Source organism: Coccinella septempunctata, chromosome 1, assembly GCF_907165205.1.
Source record: "Coccinella septempunctata chromosome 1, icCocSept1.1, whole genome shotgun sequence".
Taxonomy (NCBI): domain Eukaryota; kingdom Metazoa; phylum Arthropoda; class Insecta; order Coleoptera; family Coccinellidae; genus Coccinella; species Coccinella septempunctata.
This window is the reverse complement of record NC_058189.1, coordinates 40,255,595-40,281,070: the sequence shown is the minus strand read 5'-3', so window position 1 is coordinate 40,281,070 and position 25,476 is coordinate 40,255,595. Positions and strand designations below refer to the sequence as shown.

The window sequence follows — 25,476 nt, the reverse complement described above, 5'->3', positions numbered from 1 at the left end:
AGTCTTATTCCACCAATTTATTGAAGGTTGCAAAACACAAGATGCCTACAGGTTTAATGTCATTATTATTTATTTAGGCCACAGCTGCTTCACTTACAATATATTCAGTTTTCAGAGTGAACGAATAAATCAATGAAATATTTATGAAAATCAAAGACCACCGGCTCCATGTTTTACATAAACCATACTCTGAACATTTTTATCAAGTGCGTTCGTCTGTTTATTGCAGTAAAATGAAAAATTTTGCTCTCGATCATTGTGTTAAGATTATCGATGACAACAACTTATTTTTCCTGCTTTCGAAATTTTGTACCTATGGGAAAAAATAGGAAAAAGTGATATAAACACGAAGAAATCATCAATCATCAATCATCGGATGCAAAACTTCTGCATTGTTCAAAATATTCACGAGACTACGAGACCAATGCGAGACTCGAGACGAGACCCAAAAGAGACTCATCTCGTCTCGTCGATGATGAAAAAATTAACTCTCAAAAACGAGACTCTCTTGGGCATCAATGTCAACCAACATGATGATATGTTTACTCGTATATAGGGTAAAATGCTTGTGGGCGAACATATTTCATCGTTTATTACCTTGAAAATAATTTCAAGGTAACTATTTTTTCTTCGTGAGTTTATTTTTGTATTTTCAGAAAGCTATTATATTTCGTACTTCATATTTCATAGTTTATTTTTCTTTGAAAAAATTGAACTCGATTAATTTCAGGGTGACTATTTGTTCTCCGTGGGTTCATTTTTGTATTTTCATAAATCTCTGATGTGAATTTATATTCCTCAAGCAGAAGCGAAGAGATGGGTCTTAAATGAGTACCTATAACTCACATCTTAAAAAGAACCAGTGACGATCTGCAATATTTAAATTTTCTTATCCATTCGGAACGCCAACTGACAAATTCTCACAAAAATTTTGATAGAACAGCAAAGAAACGTCGTATTACTCGCGCGAAAATTCTGCACGGAAAAACATCGACGTCACTGCCCGCGTGCTACGGTGCGCAAAATTCTATCGCGACTGATGCTGGATGCTGGATACCACATCTGAAACGCCCGCTGGCTGTTGAAATGTCGTTTTGTCTCGCAACGCGCAGACTCCTTGGCTTTTTCATTTATCAATTTTGCTTTTTGGACAACATTTTTATCGGTTTTAGCGGGCGGTCGTGTCAGTAGGGGGGTTTGGGACCGATTTCTGTTCTCACCTCGTGAATGTGATGATGAAAATGAATAGAAGTGTTCAGAATGGACACGGGTTACTTCTTTTGGGATCCAAGAAGAGAAATGTGCCGTTAGGTTCTATCGGAGGTATTCCCCTGGGAGTTGGTCCCTGATTTCATTTTCTGATGGCGACAGGGAGTGAAACTTTCAGCTCACTAATTGCTTATTGCTCTCCAGTTCCTCATTTGCTCAATCCTCGTGATTCCTGTAGAATTAAGAAGTTGGGAAAGGGATCAAGCCAAATGTATAAGTCCGATTGTATAAACTTCAACTAGCCCCATTTGAAATTTATGCGAAAATGTGACATGCTTTAATCGAGCTGAGGAGAAGAAAAATAGAGTTTTATGCGAATTCCTTTATTGTCTTACATCGAATCAATCTGATGCAGATTTCAAGATAATAATCTATTATGTAGAAGGCACACTGAGTTAATTGCAGAAGCCACTATATACAGGTGTTTACAATGTAGCTTTAGTGGAACTATAGAGGGAGGACAGACATCTTTGGAATTGAAAACATCAACATTTTGGCATATTGCCGTCAAGGAATCGAGTTCAGATTGCTATTCTGAAATAGCTTATTATCTATTATTGATGAAATCTATTTTGTGACAGCGAAATATTTGAATTTAGTAATAATACTATAATGAATTTTATGTTCGACTGCATCATAAACACTTCATTTATGAATTCGTTTAGTGTCCATAATTGACTACTTTATTGGACACCACTTTATTGGACTCAACTGTCACTATCATTCTGTCAAGTAAATATACTAGATGCAAATAACACTTTATTCAAGGAAGAAGAATTGAACTTGGACTTTAAAACAAAATTATGAATAACTATTCTAAGCATTAGTGAGGTAGTGAATATTAAAAACACATTCTTTGTTATCATAAAAATACATGCCTGAGGAAGTCGACCTCGAAGTGGAAGCACAGTTTTCGATCTGCAATACTCTTGATGCTGGCATCAACTACTTCCTGGCCCAATATTCTGGTGGCAACACTTATTTTAGTACTTTCCGATTCATCTATGTAGTCATTGCGAAGAACTTTTGTGAGCTTTCAATTCACTATTGAATAAGCCAGAATACTGTCTTCTGTTGATTTTACAATTTCCTTCGTTTCACACCACTTGTTATAGGCCGCATACATATTTTCATAAGCACTTTTAGATTTAGTGCGTAAGAAAGATTCTTTGTCGCTTATGGCTAAATTTTCTACGCTTTTTTCTCCAGCACTATTCATTTTTTGGATTATTATGACGGTCGTCACAAAATTAAGGAAGTAAACAACTGTGTTTACTAAGGTTGCTAAAGTCGCTGGTTACTAAGGTAAGAAAATTAAAAGCACACTTAATGTTTTTCAGTGATAAGCCATTTCAGAAAATAAAATTTCTGCATTGCAGTCGAACATAAAGCTTTGTATGCAACTCGTACATAATTAGGCTTTATGGACTTGCCCAAGTTATTGGCAACTTTTGGACTCGTCCATAAAGACCTAATTTATGTACTTGTTACATAAATAGCTAATATTTATTGATTGTCATCCTTGTTTCAAGACCTGTTGAAAGAGGCAAAAACTTTCGTTCATCGTTCAGTATTAGAGAAAAATAGTGATAATTCTATTAAATTTGTTAACTAATTCAGTGCTTCCGATAAGAATTTTCAAAGTTGCGGTTTCAATCGAATTATTCTGAATTTAATGTTTAAATATCATGAAAAGTTTTACAATTCGAAAATTGAAATTCAAAGTACCTATTGAATAAATGTGAATTCATTCACGAATAAATTTTGATGGTTGATGTATTCGATTAATTTTAGTTATTAATCCTTTGTTACTTATGAACCGTACTACTCTTACCTTATTTGGGAAATTTTAGGAAAGTATACTCGAAGAGGGTACACTCTATATAAATGCATGAAAGAAAAAGAGTCTTTTAAAACATCAGTATACAGGGTGATTCAAAACTATTCAGAGATTGCCTAAGAAATAATGATTTGAATCAAAATATGAAGATGAGATAAAGTGGGATTCAATGAAATATTGCTGTGGAATAAGTTCAAAGTTGGTTGGTAACTGTTGGTCAACAAGTAGCCGGTCCATATTATATCAAATTACTGAAAGTCCTTGCTATATCTGTCACCAGAGTAACCATAATAACCGCTCTGATATTTTCGGGGCTGTTTAGCGACCATACACCATGTATTATCATTGAATGCTAACTAAAAATGTTTCCCATAAAATAATGAAAATGTCTCTAGGAAATGGTCAACAAGTGAAGAGAATGGTCTGATTTCAATAATTAATTTTTTCTCATTTTCAATAGCCCTATGTATGTGCTGCGGGACCTAATGACATTGCACTGGTGAGAACTGGCATGGACACCGTGGTAAGGACTCAAATTATAAGAGTACGGTTTACTCATTCCACATACTGTATCGATCGATGAAATTATAAACAGAAAATTATAGCACCAGTTACTGGCTATTCGAACTTTTTATGATAATTGGTTTATTCAAGTAGTTTTCTACAGTTTGTTATATCAGACACAGTATTTGCTAAGAAATGCTGATCAATAAGTTTTCGTAAAACTTTATAAACTGTATACTATATTCTGATACTGGGTTTCATTAGGAATTAAAAATTATAGAAAACACCACGATTTATTCAAGATAAGAAGCACTTAAAATCTACAATTACGCCACGAGCATTTTCATCCTCATTTACAACAAAAGTATGGTCCAGCAGGATCGAAAGGAATTGTTCTATGTGGCTCGTTCAAATCTATATGCGAAATGATTTTCTTCAGGCATATAGTGTTGCAATATCTCTTCGGCCCTATTCTCGTCCAGCAAGATTTTCCTATGGCAGGTGGCAGTGGCGAGTTGCGATATAATTTTGGACCAGATATATAAACCCTCGGTCTGTATCTGCACATGGGTCCACATAAAGGACCGCAGGTTGGCCCGCAACCTGGACCGCAGCCTGATCCGCAATTCAGAGCGCACTTTCCCTGGCCGCAATATTCTCCTAAAACGAAATTGATTAGTGCGATATTATTATTATTATTATTATTATTTGAAACGGGGTCGTTGTGGGTCGGTTAGCCTTCTGGGAACTACGACCATGTAGATCTTTTTTGTTCTCTACCCTACTCATTCATGGAAACCCAAGGAGGTCGTCAATGGTGTTTATAAAACCAGCAACATCCTTAGGAGCCTTGGCCGTTACTTCGTGAGTATACCGGACCCTTTTCTCCAAATGAATGGTTTTTAGGCCAGCCAGCTCTGATCACTTGCTTACCATATATTCAGCTGCTTATGCTTCTGACCCACAGAGCCTACAAATCTCATCTGCTGACTTTTTCATACAGTACAAATGCCTCGTCAGCAGTCCCATCCGAAGCTCAGCTCGTGACAGCTTAAGCAGCTTTCTGGTATAGGTCGGTGAAATTATCGAGAATCCCTTTTAGTAGGGGAGGTAGCGTACTATTTTTTTTTTGTGATTTGATACCGCATCAAATTCATTTTGGGGGTAGATTAATGTTAAAGTATCATGAAAGTGAACGTCAGTCACCTCGCCAATAGTGGCAACGTGTTAATTTTGCCGAAAAAGAAAATTTTTCAAGTGACTTGATACCGCACCAAAATTCGTAATATGATTGTTCAGATTATTTTGAATGGGAAAAAAACCGTCAGCTGCATAAACGATGGTGGATGAACTCGACCAAATTAAAAAAAAAGTCATTTGATACCGCATGAATTTCACAGAACTGACTCTTTATACTTTAAAACGAATGAAAACCATTGTCACCTGCATCTTCAACGGTGGAAAGACTGTCAGTTAACGTCCTAAACATGCGCGCGTTAAGTGCAACGGAGTCTTATAATTGAAACTGAAAATAAACTGACGATCTTTACTAACATTCACCAGATAATAATTTACATTCAAATTGTTGAAATAACTGAATTACAAGATTATACGATAAAATATCGATTGCTGCTTTCTTCAGAAAAGGAAAAAAAGTCTTTCAAAATTGTAAGTTGATCAGAATCTTGTAAAGGACCCTTTACAGACTTCTACAAGGTTCGAACATGGAATATTAGGCAACAATTGCAGAATGTAGAAAATTTTAATGTGAGGATCACGAAAAACCCCCATATGTAGTATCTAAGAGTTCTAGATCCTGATTTACAGGGTGTTTTTCAAATTTGAATGAAAATTAAAACCACTCTTTCTCCTGAACGGAATCACCGATTTATCCGAAATTTAGAATGAAGATGTCTTTCGATCAGCAAAAATAAACTATAGAGTGATGGATAAGAAATAGGTAAAATAAAACAAAAACTAAGCGGCATTTATTTTCTGTTTGAAATGAAGGCCTTCCATCTGAGTACACTTCTCAGCTCTTTTTATTGGTGGGCCTTCATTTCGAACAGACAATGAGAGCCGCTCAGTGTTTGTTTTATTTTACCAATTTACTTAATAGTTTATTCTTGCTAATTGAAAAACTTATAGATAAATGATTGTTAAAGACTCATCCTTCCCTTCAGGAAATTGATGTATTCGATCAAATGAAAACTGAAATTAACATTCACTGAAGTATATTCAATTGATTGAATTCAAAAGATTCAAAATTCGTTTCGATATTTGATTGCAGTTTTCAGGCACCTCATAGAAGCTATCTTTATTTCAAATTACGGATAAATCGGTGATTCCGTTCGGGAGATAGAGTGGTTTTGAGTTCAATTCAAATTTGAAAAACACCCTGTATATCAGAATCTAGAACTCTTAGATACTACATAATATATGAGGGTTTTTCTTGATCCTCACATTAAAATGTTTCCCATCTTATCCGGGACATGCTGTATATTCTACACACATATTATCATTTTCTTAAGTTCCCAATATTTCACTTTCGAACCTTTTAGAAGTCTGGGAAGGCTCCTTGACAAGATTCCAAACAACTTATAATATTGACTTTTTTTCGTTTTCTGAAGAAAGCAGCAATCAGTTTTTTTAACAATTTAAATGTTAATTATTATACGGTGAATGATTCTCTTGGTAAAGACCGTCAGTTCATTTTCAGTATCAATTATAAAACGCTCCGTTGCACTTGACGCGCCCATGTTTAGGACGCTGACTGACGGTCTTTCCACCATTGAAGATGCAGCTGACAATGGTATTCATTCGTTTTGAGGTATAAATAGCCCGTTGTGTGAAATTCATGCGGTATCAAATGGCTTCTTTTTTTTTTCTTGAATTTGATCGAGTTCATACTCGCGACTGAAGTATAATCCACCATCGTTTATGCAGCTGACGGTTATTAACCCATTCAAAATGATCCGAACAATCATATTACGAATTTTGGTGTGGTATCAAATCACTTGAAAAATTTTCTTTTTCGGCAACTTTAATACGTCGCCACCAATCTACCCCCAAAATGAATTTCATGCGGTATCAAATCACTAAAAGAAATAGTAAGCTACCTCCCCTACTATTTGACTGAGTAAGTTCAGGAGTGTTTCTCCAGTGGGTTATTCTGTTGTTCAACTGCCATTGTTAGACCACTGCCTTATATTGGTCCTTTTCTAGCCCACAGAAAGAATCAGTTCCAGGAGGTGTTAACTTTGACGCTCTTCGTTCAAGTTTATCGTCATGGTATCCATAGTAGAGTCATTTTATTGCCTCTGGCGAGTTGATTTATGGTATTACGGCTCTCCCATGTCAGAAAAGATCCTTGACAGTGTTGTTCTAGGGACCTTAGCGTAGCCTGTCTGTCCGTGGTGACATAGATATATGTGCCTTTGAGGTTCATTTGAAGACACTCCTGAGCGCATACGTATAAAGACCAGTGTCTCGACCTGTGAAATACCCCTTGCAGGTGGTTTTTGTTTCAGTTTTTGTTCACTATGATAGAGACGCATAGGTGACAATAGGACTTACTACCCCTGTGTATAGCCACAGTTCCATTTTTTGTTTCATGTCTCTCCAAAACATTAAAGTTTCAATATAAATCTGAAGGTCACATGAGGTTAAGATCTACAGAAGCTTCAAACTAGACTGTATATTTTCAGTTCATTCTCAAAAATAGGTTCTGCCTATATAGGATCGACCTAAACAGAAAGTGATCTTTGGTTCAGGACAAGTCCTATCTTATGTATGTAGCTGAGTTCTACAAAAGTGGTTTCAACTTTTTGAAGTTCCAATATTATGTCATTTCGGAAGGCAATTTTGTGTTGCGGGCGGGTCCTTTCTTTCGCGTTTGGAGTTATGTTTAATTAAAAATAAAGCTACTCTGAAGTCACTATTTTCAATCTATACTGGATAATGATTTTTATGTCCCAACTCTATTATGATTAGGTGAGGTGATGGTTTTGTTTGGGTTAGTTTATTGTTCACAGCAATGTATACGATCACGTGGTTATTTATGACAGGGGACTACAACTTCGTGACAGATTATTAACAGCCATTATGTCAGAAGTCAGAAAGTCTATTATTTATTAGGATCAGTCCGTAAAGATACATACAAGAAAAGCAAAAAAAAATACAAAAATATAGGCAGACCCCCACATCATTCGGTGATAGCAACTGTAAACCCCCAAAAGAGTGAAGATTCTTAAATTACGTGTTGTCTTCATTTTCAGAAAGGTGCGGATTAGGTATTTCGATTGAGAAAATTTCTTGAACAATAACTGATATAATACTACCTGCATGACACCAAGGAGCACATATTCCACATCCTGGTCCACAATCAGGACCACATTTCGCAACAGGTATGCACGTTGTCCTTGGGCCGAATCCACAGTGTGGACCGTGGTCACCACAACCCTGACAACAACTGTACCCTGCATATCCAGAACTACAACCTCCGCAACCCGAACCACAACATCCTCCACCACAAACCATTTTCAAGAATACAATAAGACTGATACGATTACCTGAAATTTTGACATTTAATGCAATGATGACAACTACACCTTTTCCAAGTGTATTTCAGAAATCGTCAACTGTATTTCAGATTAGTCAATTCGATTTCAGAAAGCGTCAATTGTATTTCAGATTAGTCAATTCAATTTCAGAAAGCGTCAATTGTATTTCAGATTTGTCAATTCAATTTCAGAAAACATCAAATGTAATTCAGATTAGTCAATTGAATTTCAGAAATCGTCAATTGTAATTCAGATTGAAGTATATGTATTTCAGAAACGGTCATTTATGATTCAGAAAGTACATAGAGATGTGAAAAAGGATGACTTATGTAGATGTCAGGTGATTTTGAGAAAAAGTCAGATTAAGTCACGATCACCTAAGTTTTCAATTTTCAATAATGAATTTGAAAGACCACTGTGCAATATGTCTTATTCCCATGTTGAGAAAAGCAGTTATAAAATTGCATCCGTGCCAACATTATTTGCACCAAAAGTGTTTTCTACCGATCAATACAACTTGCCCTATTTGCCGTACATCAGTGATAAATTTTGATAATATCCAAAGGAAAAATTATAAAAAAAACACACGAGAAGACCGTCAAAGAATTGTAAATTGTGCTAATAAAGGCGAAGATTGGGTGAGTTTAACGAGAACATTGGGCGTGGAATACAAGACGGCATATCATTGGATTCGTTCTGGACGCGTTGACATGAGGAAAAAAGGTGGAATAAAACCTACAACACTCACTGAGGAAGAAATTAACACAATCATTCTATGGGTAGAGGAAGATTCTTCCATAACCCTCAAACAAATGAAAACCAAAATAATGCAACATTTTCAAAAAGATGTTTGTACATCAACAATCGGCAATTATTTAGAGGGAAAGCTTTTCACTCCCAAACAAGTTCATTATGAGGTGACAAACATGAATGTAATAGAAAATAAGAGGAGACGGGCTGAATATGTACAGTCTTTGAATTCATATATCCAGCAAGGAAAACAAGTTGTGTGGATGGACGAAACCAATTTCAATTTGTTCTGTAGAAGATCAAGAGGACGGTCCCGAGCTGGTACAAGAGCGATTCAATATCTTCCAGCGTCAAGGGGCCCAAATGTCCATTTGATTGGGGCAATGTCTGCTGCTGGTATAGTTGCCATGGAGAAACGTAGAGGTTCATTCACTGCGGACTCAGCAAATGAATGGGTGGTGACTTTATTGCAGCAGTGGCAAGATTTGGGAAACCACTTAGAAGATTTAGTTATCGTCTGTGATAATGCTCCATGCCATTCGAGATTGGAGACTGTAGTAAACCCTACACCAGCAATACTGCTGCGACTGAGCCGTTATTCTCCTATGCTGAACCCCATTGAAATTGTATGGTCGAAGATCAAGACCTATGTAAAAACACACCTAAGAATTCCCAACTGTGTGCCACCGAGAGTTCTTGAACAAAGACTCATATATCTAGAAAATATAATTGACCAGGCTAAGGAAACAATCGTTGGAGGTGATTGTGCTCGAGCAGCGCAGCATAGCACTGCCTTTCATGCAGCTGCTATTGCCATGGAAGATATGCCTGTAGGAAGTTAGATATTTTTATGTAGTTAAGAGTTATTCGTTTTATTGTTTGACTGTTTCACCATTTCCAAGTGAATTAATAAAGATTATACAGGGTTTTTCATGAGTCGTTGGCCATAGTAAATGCAGGTCATCCAGGCCTTTCAGAAAAGTTGCTAGTCTTGTATCCTCATAGAATGGAAATCTAGGTCCTGAACAAGTTATCATGCACTATTTCTTTCTCTCCGTACATTTCTTCCAATTCCAAATACAAATTACTCTCGTTCACGTGGAGATCACGTATAAAATGTGAAAATTGGAGATTGTCTGCATTAGAATTATTAGCGGATAAGCACAGCTGTGTACTCATAAACCCACCAAAATAAAAAAAAAACACCTGTATTGAAAAACCATATTTCTTTTTTTAAGTTTCAACACCCTGTATCTCATGAGAAATGCAGCAGAGACCAATAGTACATAGGAACTCTGTCTGTTCCATGAAATCGTCTGAGCACCGAATTTACGGAACCTTATTCTGAAACACGACGGGCTGTCTTAGTTAACTCCCCCCATAATATATGAGTCTTATTTTTGGTAGAGGTACTCTGCAGGGTCCAAGGTATCTCCCATTATAAAACTAAAACGCTCGAGCCACTCCCGAATTTCCCTCTACACTCCCCAACTATGACCGGAAAGCCACTCTACATAATCACTATCCCAAGCGCATCATGACAAGTCTTCATACAATAAGAATAATATTCACATTATATTCGTGTAGCTACATATGTACAAAATTATTCAATTTCTACAATTGTAGCCATTCGCATTTTGATACCGAATTAAGTTGGACTTGTACATAGTTACAGGTAGATCACTTGTAACTTGTACATATGTATGTATGTCGAGATGTATGTAGACTTGTTACACTTGTATGGTTTGTGTTATAGGCCCCAGTTGTAATTCAGATTAAATGATTTGTAATTCAGAAAGTACGAATATCATTCAAATTACATAGAAATGTGAAAAAGTGTGAGTTGAAAAAGAGAAATTTTCTTCAGAACGTTGGCAAGCTTTCAATGAAGATTTGAAAAAAGAGATACATTTTGTCCAAATTCCCGCAATCACTGTTAAAACACTGAACTCATGGAATCTGATGTCAATGATACTGAATTCACGCGTTACGCGAGCAGCTGAAGAAGGCCTATACTGTTGCGTTATTTCTCTTTTCAATAATTGTATTCATGATTGAATGTAGGAACTGCTTTAATCTTATTATTCGTTCGTTTCTTCGTTCAATTTGTGAAGATTACCATCAATAACTACCAGAAGCAATCCCTCCATGCTCCATGACTCATTCACGAAATCACGAACCCCTAAAATGTCTTCCAAAAAAAGATCTAACGGTTTTTCAAAGAACTTCAGTAATGTTTATTACATTACATTAAACCGAATTTCCAAATATCACAGTTATCTCACTTTCAGTCTGATCTCAGGATTCAAGAGGATAAACCGTATTTCCAATAACCATTTCTGTAACCTATATGAAATGTGTGTAATTTCGAATTAGGATTTCCGAAATACAATTGACGATTTCTGAAATTAAATTGACTGATCTGAATTACAAGTGATGTTTTCTGAAATGCAATTGATATTTTCTGAAATTGAATTGACTAATCTGAAATACAATTGACGCTTTCTGAAATTAAATTGACTAATCTGAAATACAATTGACACTTTCTGAAATCGAATTGACTAATCTGAAATACAATTGACGCTTTCTGAAATCGAATTGACTAATCTGAAATACAATTGACGATTTCTGAAATAAAATTGACGATTTCTGAAATACATTTGGAAATGGTGTAGTAGACGATGAGATTGCATAACCATCTTAGAACATAGTTGTTCTATGTTCTATACTTCATTCAAATTTATTTTAGCAGTCGGTTGGCCATGAAATAATTTTCTCAAGTTTTTGTAACTAGAACGAAGTTAGGTTGGCACTCATGAAATGTCGTTAATGTCATAACGCCGTTGCCACAACTAATATCAATTTTTATTACGAAAATTCGAAAATGCCAAAAGTGATTGAAAAAAGAGACAGGGTTTCAGGAAGTGCTATTTAGAATTCAGGTCCGCTCATTCAAATAGTTATACACTGATATTCTAAAATCCACAATACGTCAGACGATAGCGAACATATTCAATGTAAGAGAATTTATATAATGTTTCATCTGAATCTAAAAGACTTATATTTCAGCTGAATATTTCAACAATCAGAAAGATTGTGCATGAAGAGTATGACAAAGAATTTCCTTCTATTGGGAGACCCGAAAAGTGGTGGCATTTGAGAATTTTATGTTTGAGTGAATTAATGCGAAAAGTTTACTACAGGATTTTCGATAAATGTCATCGGAGAATAAGTTCCCTAAAATGGATTTTTCTATTTTTCATTTGACTTATCCTATACAATGTAAATGTCTTAAGGTACTAATAAATACCTAATTATTATAATTACATCAATGTATTAAGATGAATAGCCACAAACACGCGCAAGTTGCCCTGTTACTTGTTAATTCATGTGAAATTTTTAGTTGCATCTTAACTTGAAACTTCCTTCAACTCCTTTTACTTATATTGATGCAAGATGATTTTTGTTGAAGAATTTAACATTCTTGTAATTATCTGTTTATCCCTTCGGGAGATACCTATTCCCAACCACTGCATCATATGCATTTCATCTTCGGGTTAATATTTTTGAAACCTACAAATGATGTAAGCCAAAGAAGATAACGAACATTAACTCTCCTGAAGCTAGTGCTTATTATGATATCATACTGATCACTTATATTTTCCATGCAAATAACTGGATTTGGTATGCCTTCAATCAGTTTGTATAAACTGCAATTATGTTGGTCACATATTTTCCGAAGAGATTCAACATTGTGATAAAATACGTAATAACAGAAACTTTTACGTAGAACGGGCAATATAGCGTTGATTTAAAACCCAAAAATGTTTTGACAAGCTTCATAACCCCACATTTTCGTACTATACAGAGTGAAATGTGTCAAATTTCCATGGCCAACCGACTGCTAAAATAAAGTTGAATGAAGTATAGATAACCATAATCAGACAGGGTCATTATTTCTCAACCTCAATCAATTTCAGTGCGTTATCCGAAAAGTGGAGAAAACAAAAAATATGAACCTACACATAACATATTTTATATATGGTACTTTTCGTATACACTTGTTGAAGATCGGAAAATAGGCAAATATTTGTCCCCGTCTTTCGATTATTTTTGGGGAATATCCTGCAAAATTTGTGAATGAAAAACATACATTGTTTTAATAATACCTCATGAAAATTTCTCCTTTTTAGCATTGAATGATCGTCTTCGGGATATTTCGGAATAGGCAATATTCATCTGAAATCTCACCACGTCAAAATACAATGAGAAATCTATATTTTTGATGACTTTTTGGGTGTTTCATTTGTAAAAACGAATTTGATAGCTGCTTCTGTTACAATCGGACGGAATAAAAACTTGAAAATACTTTAGATTTCTCTGTCGATGAAGAGGAAACAAGCACATTCCTCATGAGGCATTGAATACATTAAATCATTCATGTGAGTGAGAAAAATTTAATTGAGTGTCAACTCTCTGTAGACCAAGATTGTATGAAATTCCCTCTTTATGGTGTGATTGGAATGAAGCCAAAAACTTGAAGATCACAGCCAATTTGAATATTAGATTTGAAATCCCCTGGGGACAAAACAATAAACTAATATATAAAGACCATCACTTGAGAACATTGTGAGATAAACTTGAGAAGGTGCTACGAAAAAACTACGATGGCTTCAAAATATGATGAACAGACCTGATACGGTTCTGTAAAATTCGTCAACTTCTGTTCAATCAGAAATGAAATAGTCAGTCACAGGGAGTACCAAAATGATTGCATTGAAGCACTTCTTCGAGGAAGAATGGTACATGGATATACTTATGATTTTGGACATCAATATCCACATACTGTTGACGAATTCCTAAACTCGACTTATCTCTCACACATTTTTCCAATATTCAATCCGTGATCTTTTTAGAACATGAAATGATGTATCGTGAATAAATTTCCATGAACTTCTCGAAGAAGAAATTTCAGTCACTTTCTGTAATGTTCTATTTATCAACAAATGATTTCGAGGTCAACTCTAATAACCGAAATCCCACGTTACAAGACGTGCTGTGATTATTCGTGTTTCATTCTGTGACTGCGTGGTGTTAAGTGAATTAAAAAACAGAAATTTTTTAATGAATTTTGAGAGGTACCTTTCCATCAAAAAAAATTGTTGTATTATTAACTTTCATTTCAGTTAAGTGTATCAAAACGTAAAAGTTGAGTAGTTAGGTAATAACTATTTGAATGGAGAACCTACAGAAATGATGACTGTTTCATTATCATTCCTTGGCCTACTCATCCTGCTCATTTCTGAACCTTTGTAACGTACAATTATCATTATAGGTACCTACCTCATATAAACTTAGGCGATTCAAATCGAACAACCTTCATACCCTTCAAAATCAAACCTCCGGAATTGATTCGATTCATTAATAGAACTTGAAATTATTATTTTAGATACTGTGCTAGAAAAAATCAACTCTTGTTGAAATGGAGATATTTCTGACAGAACCAAAAAGCAATAATGAGAGTATTCAAGAATTGCTATTCGAGTGCCATCATTGAGAGGATGTCTCTGAATTTTTATGAATTGTGTTCTTGATGTGATGTGAATCTTCTCCTGATTTAAGCTTTCTGATAATGAATGAAATACAAAATCAAAGAACGAGTTAATATATACATATACTCGATACTCGATCTTCGTAATTTTTTTTTAAATTTTGTAGAGCTCGTGGAATGGTTTATTTTGATCAGTTCTACAATCTGTTAAAAAATAAAAACTTACCTTTGAAAACACCTTATATAAGGCAAAGTCTCGTATAATATAATAATCTCACTTCATTTCAAATATTCTACAGTCTCACAAAGATTACCACTCAAGTTATACAGAATGATTCATTTCCTTCTACTCCGGAACATCCGGGTTAAAATATAAGCTGCCTGTCCATAATCCTCCTTCAAGCCTGGAGCACATCCGAAATCCAGCTTGAAGTTTTTATCCTGACTGAAGCGCCTATCACTAAACTGCAATCATCATCAGCTGCAAATGTGTCTGTCGGAATGAAAAATACCCGTATAATTCAGGTTCAGCTTGCAACTGCATGCTCGTCATGGAGTTTCAAGCCACTTTCTACATCTCTCGGCTTGTCGCCTTCGAAACAGTGGTGAAATTTCCACGGTTGTCGATCGTTTGCGTATTTGTTATATAATGATGAGAAATGATCACTAAGGATATTTCATTTTCATGAGTCGTCAGATTTGTATATATTAATGAAAAATGTGACTTGATTGACTAAACATTGAACTATTCCAATTGACCTTAACTTGAATTTAGTTATGAGAATGAAAAAGATTTCTCATTACCATTCTCAGATGTCTAAGTTAATAATGATGATAAAAATCAATCATGATCCAGATGAACAGGGAATTAACGAAGATTAAGAAGGATTTAATGAAAACTAGTCTAGTTAGCAGCAATCTGACCGAAGCAATTAATACCCATATTGAGCTTTGTATAGGATAGGTTTAGTAAAAAAACTAAAGATAATTCAGACATTTGCTAAATTAATGGAAAAATACTCATCCAAACTGTACAAATATTTCTCAACTACCTTCTCAAACCCAATGATAATAAGAGATTTAATATTACGATGGAGCTGATTCAATATTTTTTTTACAAGAGTTCAAGTTCAACCCTTTTACCGCATGCATTACAAGTTGCAAAGGGTCGTTTTTCCAAACAGTGCGGGAAAAACGCCTGTTATTTTTTTCCGAACGTAAATGGGTTAAAGAGTAAATTGAATTATGTCATGTCTCTATGGACCGAACAACAATGAGATACCTATGTTTACGACCAAAGATATAAGACTATCTATCTATCTTTCTAGATAGGAAACGCAGCGACTAAAGTGATGTGAGCGCCATCTGTGTTTCAAATGTGTTTCTGAGGCCCTTGGACTGGTTAAAATTTTAATTCGTATGAAATTTTGCGGAATGTCAGAGTCAGATGGCCATTTTGATCATTGATGATTCGATTCTCGTATCCATAGACAACCTCGTATCGACTTTTGTTTTTCAAGCCCGTTCTAGTTGCTGATTATTGAAATTTTTGTCTAATTTCTTGCCGAAAACCTGAGAATATCGTTCGAAAATTATTGTATGGTGAAGAACTGTGGATCAAATAAAACGAATTTTACTAAGGAAAATGGGAATGTAAGTATTAAAACTGGTAACATGTGACTCGGTCATTCATTAATTTTTATTTTCAGTGCTACGAAGTGGAAAAAACTTTCAGGGCGTAAAGGCCTGCAAACACTACTGACTACACCACGTGCAATGAACATTTTACTGCAAGTCGATTGAGAACTGTTCATCCACGTAAATTGTTGTATGCAGGAAGCATCCCTTGAATGAAGGGCTCATTTAGGGGAAATTATGACTTTTATACGTCCAGTCAAAGATTCTCAATAATTGCCTTCAATATATTCAGAAATGTAAAACTTTTATGGATTTCGATTTGGGAATCGCGTGACTGTCAAATTGTTGTTTGGAATGTCAAAGTTTTATGAAACCTTCTGTGAGTGTTTTGTTCATTCATCAATCAATTCGTATATTGTGTCATAAAGAGACCATACCATGAAGAAATCATAAAAAGGCATGAAGAAATTATACTGACGGGCTTGAACACAGGTCTTGCATACCTCTGTAAGGTTTTTTCTAAGATGTCTAAAACTCTGGTGTATTCACTGATTCGATTTTGTTTTTAATTTCATGGGGATATGGGATCAGTTTCGTTTTTCCCACTGTAGGTAGCGCTGTTTAGAATTTGACAGAACATTGTCAATTGATATTTGAAAATAATTTGAATACTTTACTACGACTTACGAATATGTTGTATTTATAAGCGATTATTGGTGTGTGAAAATGTATTAGTTTCGAAAAAGGGATGTAGAACATTCATTTGTTCAACATGTTGTTAAGTTTTCTGTATGGACAATCAAGAACTACAGCTAATAATTCGGTGTTGTTGGAATTTGAGGCAGAACCAAATCAGATGAACGAACATTCGGGACGGATATTGCTAAGTTTTATGGCAACTTCAGCAATATTTCAAAGAAACCGAATTGGAAATACGTAATGTGAATTGTGAGAATGTATTGAGAAATACATCCATCTATTCGAGTCTGTTCTTCAAATATTCTGCATGAGTAGATACAGTGAAAATTCCCTTTCCGTCAAATGTGTTTTATTAAAATTATATTGAATAACCCCCCTCTCGAATTCAATTTGTCAAACGGAAATTATCTTGAAGAAGAATAGTAAATACTCCTTCGAACCCTCATTCGATTGTTTTGAAGTATTGACAGATTTATTTTTACAAGGAAAATTAAACTGTAAATCACAAATAATCCTTAACAGCTGACAAAATGGGCCAGTTCATATTTTGCACTCGTTGATCGATATTCGATATATCAACGCAAAACAAAATAAAACGAGAAATCATTAGACTTCCTTTGGTAGAACAAGGATAGAACGAAGCAAATGACATGGTGGCGCCGCCACGAAACTGATCCCATATCCCCGATTTTCTGAAATGTTGATGCTTGCAAAAAGTGACAAGTGCACACACCAGGTTTTAGACATCTTAGTTTTTTCCAATTGTGGTTCTAAAAATTTCGTAAATAATATGTAAGTAACGGAAATGTGTATCCTATGACGGTAAATTGAATATTGGTTCATATCAATTTCTGATATAAATTGTACAAATTCAACTCAGTTTATTAATTCAAAACGTTTTCGCAGAAAAAACACATTTGACGTACCTATAGCAGATAACCAAATACTCTTGTATCCTAGTCAAAGCTCTATTCGTTAGCCATAATTTCAAATTTTTGTAAATTTTTTATAGATTGTAAATAAAAATTATCACATCCAACAGCGTATTTCATTGATACCAATCGATTCCAAACAATGTTCAGATGAAAACTAACATCCTGGTCACAAAACAAAACCATCCTTTTATTTTGTCGCTCAGGATGTTTGTTTTCTGGTCTTAACAAGGTCAATATTGAAATTCAATACAAGGAATAGAATTCGAATTTCGCGCCCCTCAATTATGAAACAGAAAACTGTTAGTAAACAGTTTTTCTGTATTGATAATACGTTTTCAGCGCCATCTCCTTGTCAAATGTGTTTTCACTGGCCAAAATGTAGTCGGTTTCTAGTACTAGCGATACAAGGGCGTTTCCTATCTTTCTACTCTATAATCGTTGGTTACGACTAAGATGTCTAAAACTCTGGTGTATTCACTGATTCGATTTTGTTTTTAATTTCGTGGGGATATGGGATCAGTTTCGTTCTTTCCACTGTAGGTAGCGCTGTTTAGAATTTGACAGAGCATTGTCATTTGATATTTGAAAATAATTTCCTACGACGTACGAATATGTTGTATTTATAAGCGATTATTGGTGTGTGAAAATGAATTAGTTTCGGGAAAGGGGTGTAGAACATTCATTTATTCAACATGTCGTTCAGTAAGTTCAGTTTTCCATATGGACAATCAAGAGCTACAGCTAAGAATTCGGAGTTGTTGGAATTTGAAGCAGAACCAAATCAGATGAACGAACATTCGGGACCGATATAGCTAAGTTTTATGGAAACTTCAGCAATATTTCAAAGAAACTGTATTGGAAATACGTAATGTGAATTGTGAGCATGTATTGAGAATCAGAAATACATAAATCTATTCGAGTCTGTTACTTCAAATATTCTTCCTGAGTAGATATAGTGAAAATTTCCTTTCCGTCAACTGAATATATTGGATATTTGACCAATTAACTGTGTTTTATTAAAATCATATTGAATTACCCCCCTCACGAATTCAAGCTGTCAAGCGGAAATTATCTTGAAGAAGATCAGTAAATCTTCATTCGAACCCTTATTTGATAGTGTTGAAATATTGACAGATTTGTTTTTACAACGAAAATTGAACTGTAAAGCACAAATATTCCTTAACAGCTGACAAAATGAACCAGTACAAGTTCATATTTTGAACTCGTTGGACGTTGATCGACATTCGATATCAACGCAAAACAAAACAAAACGAGAGAGTATCATTGGACTTCCTTTGGTAGAACAAGGATAGAACGAAGCAAATGACATGGTGGCGCCGCCACGAAACTGATCCAATATCCCCGATTTTCTGAAATGTTGAAGCTTGCAAAAAGTGAGAAGTGCACACACCAGTGCTTTAGACATCTTAGTTACGACGTGCAGAATTACGTTTGTCATAATATATCAATTAATCAATTCAAATTTGATTTGTTCCGTAAAATGGATATATTTATATATTTCAAGCGCTTGTAGAAAATTAGTTATTTAATCAACTAGGTTATTAATGAAAGCGATTAATGATTGAGATTGAGAGTTAATGTTCGAGATCATTAATCGCTCAATTAATAAACGAGTTGATTACAAGATTTTTCCGTCGACCATATTTTGAATTGAATGTGAATTCTTGATTGCAAAAATTTTCTATTGATAGCTAGTCAAATTTGAAACCTTATAAATTTTTATGTTCATATAAGGAATGTTGATATTTATGCGGCCGATCGAACAATTCGAGAAGTTCATAGAGTGCATATTCGAGTTGTGACATTTTGAGTAAATCACATTGATATCGTTCCCTATAATATCTGTTTAAGAATGTGTGGTGCTGATGGGAGCTGGAGTTGTAGTACAAAGATATATTGATAACTCTCTAACCATCATAATTTTTCTGAGAGAGAGAGAGAGAGAGAGAGAGAGTAATTAAATTTATTGATTTGACAATCAAACGGCTTTCGACCGGAGTCTTCCAGCCAGTTAAATACAGTATTGTTTCACATAAAGCTTATTGTAAACTATTGGGAGGTAATGATTATTTTTATGGTAATGATATCAGATGTTTGAAAAGTGGCAAAGCTGATAACTTTGCCTTAGGTGCAAACTCTCTATTGTAGTGGTGTATCAACGGTTCGATTATGTTGATATTGTGTTGGTTAGCGATGAATTTTTTGTCGAGTCTTTGCATTCTTTCTAGTATTGGTTCTACTTTTGTTATCTGGTATAAAAGTTCATTCCGTGGGTTGTGGAGTGTGTTGTTGGGAAGTCTTAGTTTTGTAATTATTCGTAAGCAAGTTCTTTCTGCTACTCCTATAATATCCAAAGCTGTTTTTGGTGAATTTGTGAATATCGTATGCCCATAATTCATTAAAAGTTTGCATATCATCTCGTAGATAGTTGCCGTTTTACTGCTGATTCCTTGGTTTTTATATGTTAGAGACCTGAAGTGCCCGGCCCGTGTGGTTGCTATTTTCTTTTGGGTTTTTAAGTATGCTTTGAAGTTACAATTTTTCTGCAACCTCCACAATTCATCTCTCATTCATCTCAATTCACCCGCTAGGTACTACGAAAATCAATGCGACATACAAATCAAACAATTATTTGGGATGCTGCTGAATACTTCTATGTTCGATTACCCAAGACAATTTTTTTTTTTTTTTGGTGTAGCAGGGGGAAAATCTGCAAGACAGACGAACCACCCTCTCCTGAGGGGGAACAGTGTGGGGTTTCTCACTCTCCTGAGTTCGAGACCCACTAAAAACCCTCAACTGCTTCATGAATTTTGGTTCCGGGCATTTGCCTATAAACCGTTCATCTCTGGATTAACACTATTGAATTTATCAATAAGTTTCTGTTGTTATTTTAATCTATTTTTAATTGATCTCTTGGTCTCCTTCGGTAAATTCGTATTCTCCTTTTGTCTTCCTCTCGGTCGTAGTCCAATAGTCTCCTGAGTTCTTGATTCGGATGGTTTTTCGCTGTTTCGAATAATTTCTCTGCTTTTCTGTTCATGAATTCCGTTATGGTTTCCCATTTCAGGTCCTTATAAATCTGTCTATTCCTGACAAACCAAGGTGCATCTATTGCACATCGTAGCAGCTTGTTTTCAGTGGCCTGAATTCTTTTGATATGGCTCTTTGCCGCGAAACCCCAGGCAACTGATCCATAAGTCAGTTGAGGCCTAGCAACGGCTTTCATTATCTTCAATTTTGTCTCTTTCGACATGTGGCTTCTTCTTCCTATCAGAGGATAGATTCTATTCATCGCTGCTTTAGTTTTGTCGATTGCTTGTTTGATATGACTGTTCCAGGTAAGTCCTTTGTCAAGCGTTATTTGCTTCATTTTTCCAGTCGATTTCTTCGCCGTCAACATCCAGTTTCGTTGTGGGTCGCAGTCTTCTCTTCTGTAGTAATATGGCTCTTTTGTCCATTGAGCTTGATTTTCCACTTTATGCACCAGTCATTTTTTTCGTCAATCGTCTCTTGTAGAACTCGTTCTATTACTTCTGGGTTGCGGTGTCGAGTTGCTATGCCTGTGTCGTCAGCATATAACGTTAGCATGGTTCTTGGATTTTTCGGAATATCCTGGATGTATATGTTGTACAGAAGTGGCCCAAGTACTGATCCTTGGGGTACTCCAGCCTCTATATCTCTTGTTGAGGAGCATTCTCCTCCCACTTTCACGTAAAATCTTCTATTTTTGAGATAATTCCAGATCAACTTGCATATTTTGATCGAATATCCAGCACATCTCATCTTATATATTAATCCTTCATGCCATACTCTGTCGAATGCTCTGACGACGTCTAGTAAAACAGGACCTGTAGCTTGTTTATTTTGGAATCCCTCTGTTATGTACTCTGTGAGCCTTAATAATTGTTGTTCTGTTGAATGCTCTCTTCTGAATCCGAACTGTTCTGGTGGTATTAGTTTCAGATTTTCGGTTTCCTCATTTAGCCTCGTGGCGATAATTCTTTCTACTACTTTTCCTAACGCCGACAGTAGACTTATCGGTCTGTAGTTTTGTGAAAACTTCTTCTCTTTGAATGGTTTATTGAATACTATGACTTCTGCTGTTTTCCATTTTTCTGGGTAGTGTTCTGTCCTCATAATTTCATTCGCGATATTTGTTAGAGCGCCTTTACCTAGGTAATTTCTTTACCATAACATTTGTTATTTTATCGCTTCCGGGAGCTTTCCTCTTCTTCAAACTTCTAATTATTTCCCTGATTTCATTTGGCGATGTTGGCTTGTCTATTTCAGCAGTCGCTGGTAATTCATCCATTTCTTCATCATTTTCTTCAACCAGTTCTTCCAAATCTTCATTATCGTCGTCTATCCTGTAATTTATTCTCGATTCTCGTTCGATCGAGTCCGCCAATGCATCTGCCTTATCAGTATTGGTATAAGCCATTCCCCTTTCTCCGTGTAGGGGTGGAATTTCAGTCTTTTCTCCTCGTAGGCTTTTTTGCATTCTCCATGCAGAATGATCGATTGTATTCAATTCTTGAACCTTTTTGTTCCATCTGCTTGTTCTTAGATCTTTCAGGGCATTTTTCAGAACTTGGCTATGTCGGTTGAGGTTCCTTCTATTTAGATCATTTTTGTTCATCCTATATATTCTTCTAAGTCTTCGATTTTCTTGTATAAGATCTTTTGCTTCTTTAGGCGTATCGCCATGCGGATGACTTGATGCTGGTCTCTTCTCGTGCTTTTTTCGTAAGCTTTCAATATAATCTCTTCCAGTTTATCAACCGCACCTTTTAGATCGTCTGGAGTGCTTATTGTTGGAATTTCTGCTATTTTCGATTGTATTAAATGGCTGTATTGAGCCCAATTGGTATATTCTCTTATTTCCAGCAGTTTTTCTCTTGGTTCTTCTCCAATTGTCAATTCCACGGGATTGTGGTTTGAGGTTCCATCTTCCAAAGTTTCAATCGAGAATTCTTGAGTTATATTTTTCAATATCGCGATATCCATTACATCTGGTATTCCTCTTCCAAAAGCAAGATATGTCGGTAGCTCTGGTCCAATCACTATGGCATTTTGTTTTTCGGCGAAATCCTTGAGTTTTTTGCCATTTCTATCCTCTGTTATGCTGTTCCATAATGGGGATTTACAGTTGAAATCTCCGATAGAGATTTTCGGGTTTGATCCTTCCAACATGTTGTTTATCTCTTCTTCCAATAGATTGTTTTGTGGTGGCTTATACGCCGAGGTTATTTCGACTCTTTGCCGATTTAATTCGGCAACAATCGTCACTTTTTCTGTTTTTCCTTGTGTTTCGTCGGATCTACTTTTAAAGTAGTGTTTCAGATCTGTTCTCACCAATATTGCTACTCCTCCTCCGGTGTTTCTAATTCTGTCACATCTATATGTTTTGTAATTCATGAAATTCAGTCGTCTGTTCCGGTTTATTCTTGTTTCCTGTAGGGCTATAATATCAGGTGACAATAATGCATTAAAAGGAAATTAACCAATGAAAGGGTTCATTAACAGCTTATTTCGAGTACGTTAAACAGTGCTATTATTACGAGGTCGGCGGAAATAGTTATTTTCGTATCAAGTGCGGAAAGTGATACTTGCCCGCACGAAACTGCCGTTGCCCGAACGATGCGAAGCAGAGTTCGCGTGAGCAGTTGAGCAGTTGAGCAGGTAAGCTCCTTAACCCATTTACGTTCGGGAAAAATGGCAGGCGATTTTCCCGCACCGTTTGGAAAAGTGACTCTTTGCATCTTGAAATGCGTGCGGGAAGATGGTTGAACGCGCACGCTTGTAGAAAAAATATTATTCCCAACTCTTGCATAAAGTGTCTTGTGAAGTACCACTTTTCGCACTTAATTCTATTATAAATACCAGTTCGTTCACTAAATGGAATGCAAAATTGAGTTTATGATTATTTTTCTAATAGCGAAGTTTAATTTCGAGGTTGAAATGGTATATCTCATGTTTGGAATAACTTCAACGTCAGGTTTCCAGTCGTGTTATACTTATATAAAAACTCATCTCCCTTCATCTAGGCCGCATAGAAAAAAATGGGAAGGAAAACCTTCTTTTTTCTTCCACCTCAAGAGTTTGTCCTTAAATATATGTACAATTCAAATACTCACCCCATATATCTTCTCTATAAACGAAACAGATTCGAAGATTTTATTCAACATTAATAGAGAAAATCTGGCAACTATACACACAATTGATACCTCTTTTGTGGTTCAATTAGAACAATAGATGAAAATAGAGTTCGACAAATGAGTTCCAAGAATGTTTTTTTTCCAACTACCTACTCGAAAGTTTGTAAATGGAATGAAGGATATATCATCAGCATGTAATAATGGGAAGAAATATAATATTTTTATATAAATTAGCCGTCAAACAAAAAAGTGTGGGGAAAATGAATATGTTTTTGAAAATATGAACAAATATAGAGTCTTCTTTGTTCATGGAATAAGTATATCATATAGGGCAGGAACAATACAAAAACTCGCTAATCGATTTCGTGACGCTCGAAAGAAAAGGATGAGAATATTATTGTGCGAGGCATCAGAACTTCAAGAAGTCCTTTCAGTGGGAGCAATATCGTGAAATTAGACGGTAGAGCTCTCCGACTTTTCGTTTGTGCGCGACCGTTTTGTTGATGTGGAATATAAGATGAATTTCCTTTCTCAAATTCAAAATAAATGAAATTTGGTTGGGATGGATGTCAGAAGGTCAGATTCTGCAGGAGACGGATTAGGAAATTCTTTCTTATGGATTCTTTCAACTATGGAGCCCGTTGTGGGTTTGGATAAACTCATATCCAAAAAATTGTGATTGAAAATAGTTTCAAATGAGTATATGGTATAACGATGATATAACGGAAATTTACAGGTCAAATAAAAAGTCCGAACTAAAGGAAGATATTCCTCGAAAGTCGCTTTAAAATTGATGTTTTTGAAGTTATTCGCATGCGGAAAATTTCATTATGATCTATGATTGAATACATAAACTATTGAGAGTGGAGTTGATACCGATATATTCAAAAGAGTAAAAAAAGTAGAGAAGTATTCGATAGTGTCCCGAATGCCTAAAACACTTTTTGCTCATCGATCTTGAAAGTTCTTGACTGATATTCGCTTATCATGCAGAGTCTGCATTGCAATGACCTCACACGTCAGATGAGGTGTTTCGAATAGCGTTTTAAAACGCGATTATCATCATTATCGATATATTATACAGGGTGAGTCTTTGACTCGTACAAATATTCAACAGTAGATTCAATGAGGTGTAAATCTACCACCCCTCGAAAAACAATATTACTCTCAGTATAACTAGCTGAATCTGTGACACTACACATCTGTGATCTGTGGATCTTAAACACAGTTGTATTTAGCCACAGTACCCGATTTCTCAAAGTTCACAAATACTTTTTAATTTTTGAGCATAAAATTACTTGAAAACGACGCATTATACAAAAAAATAGTACTTTTATTTCACAAAATGTTCAAATATTCCTTAGTAACTTCCAACTTAGTTTCAAGAATTGATGTCTCTGAATTTTTGGTATTTTTATGTTACGTAATGGTCAAAACGAGAAAATTGGAAAATTTTCAGAACACTGATGAAAGAGCTGAACTGAATTAGTTATTTGCTATTTACATGCACTGACACCTAACTTTATTTTTAAATTTCTATTTTGAA

General features: G+C 35.4%; 1 protein-coding gene across 1 annotated transcript in view; it reads right to left on the bottom strand.

Moving 5' to 3' along the window:
* The window catches only part of LOC123306659, a 255,047-nt gene extending 253,610 nt beyond the window's left edge, over positions 1–1,437 (bottom strand). The window contains exon 1 of the mRNA XM_044888763.1: positions 847–1,437. The gene's annotated coding sequence lies outside the window, so the exon portion shown is untranslated. The remainder of the gene's footprint in view (positions 1–846) is intronic.
* Between the last annotated feature and the right edge of the window lie 24,039 nt (positions 1,438–25,476).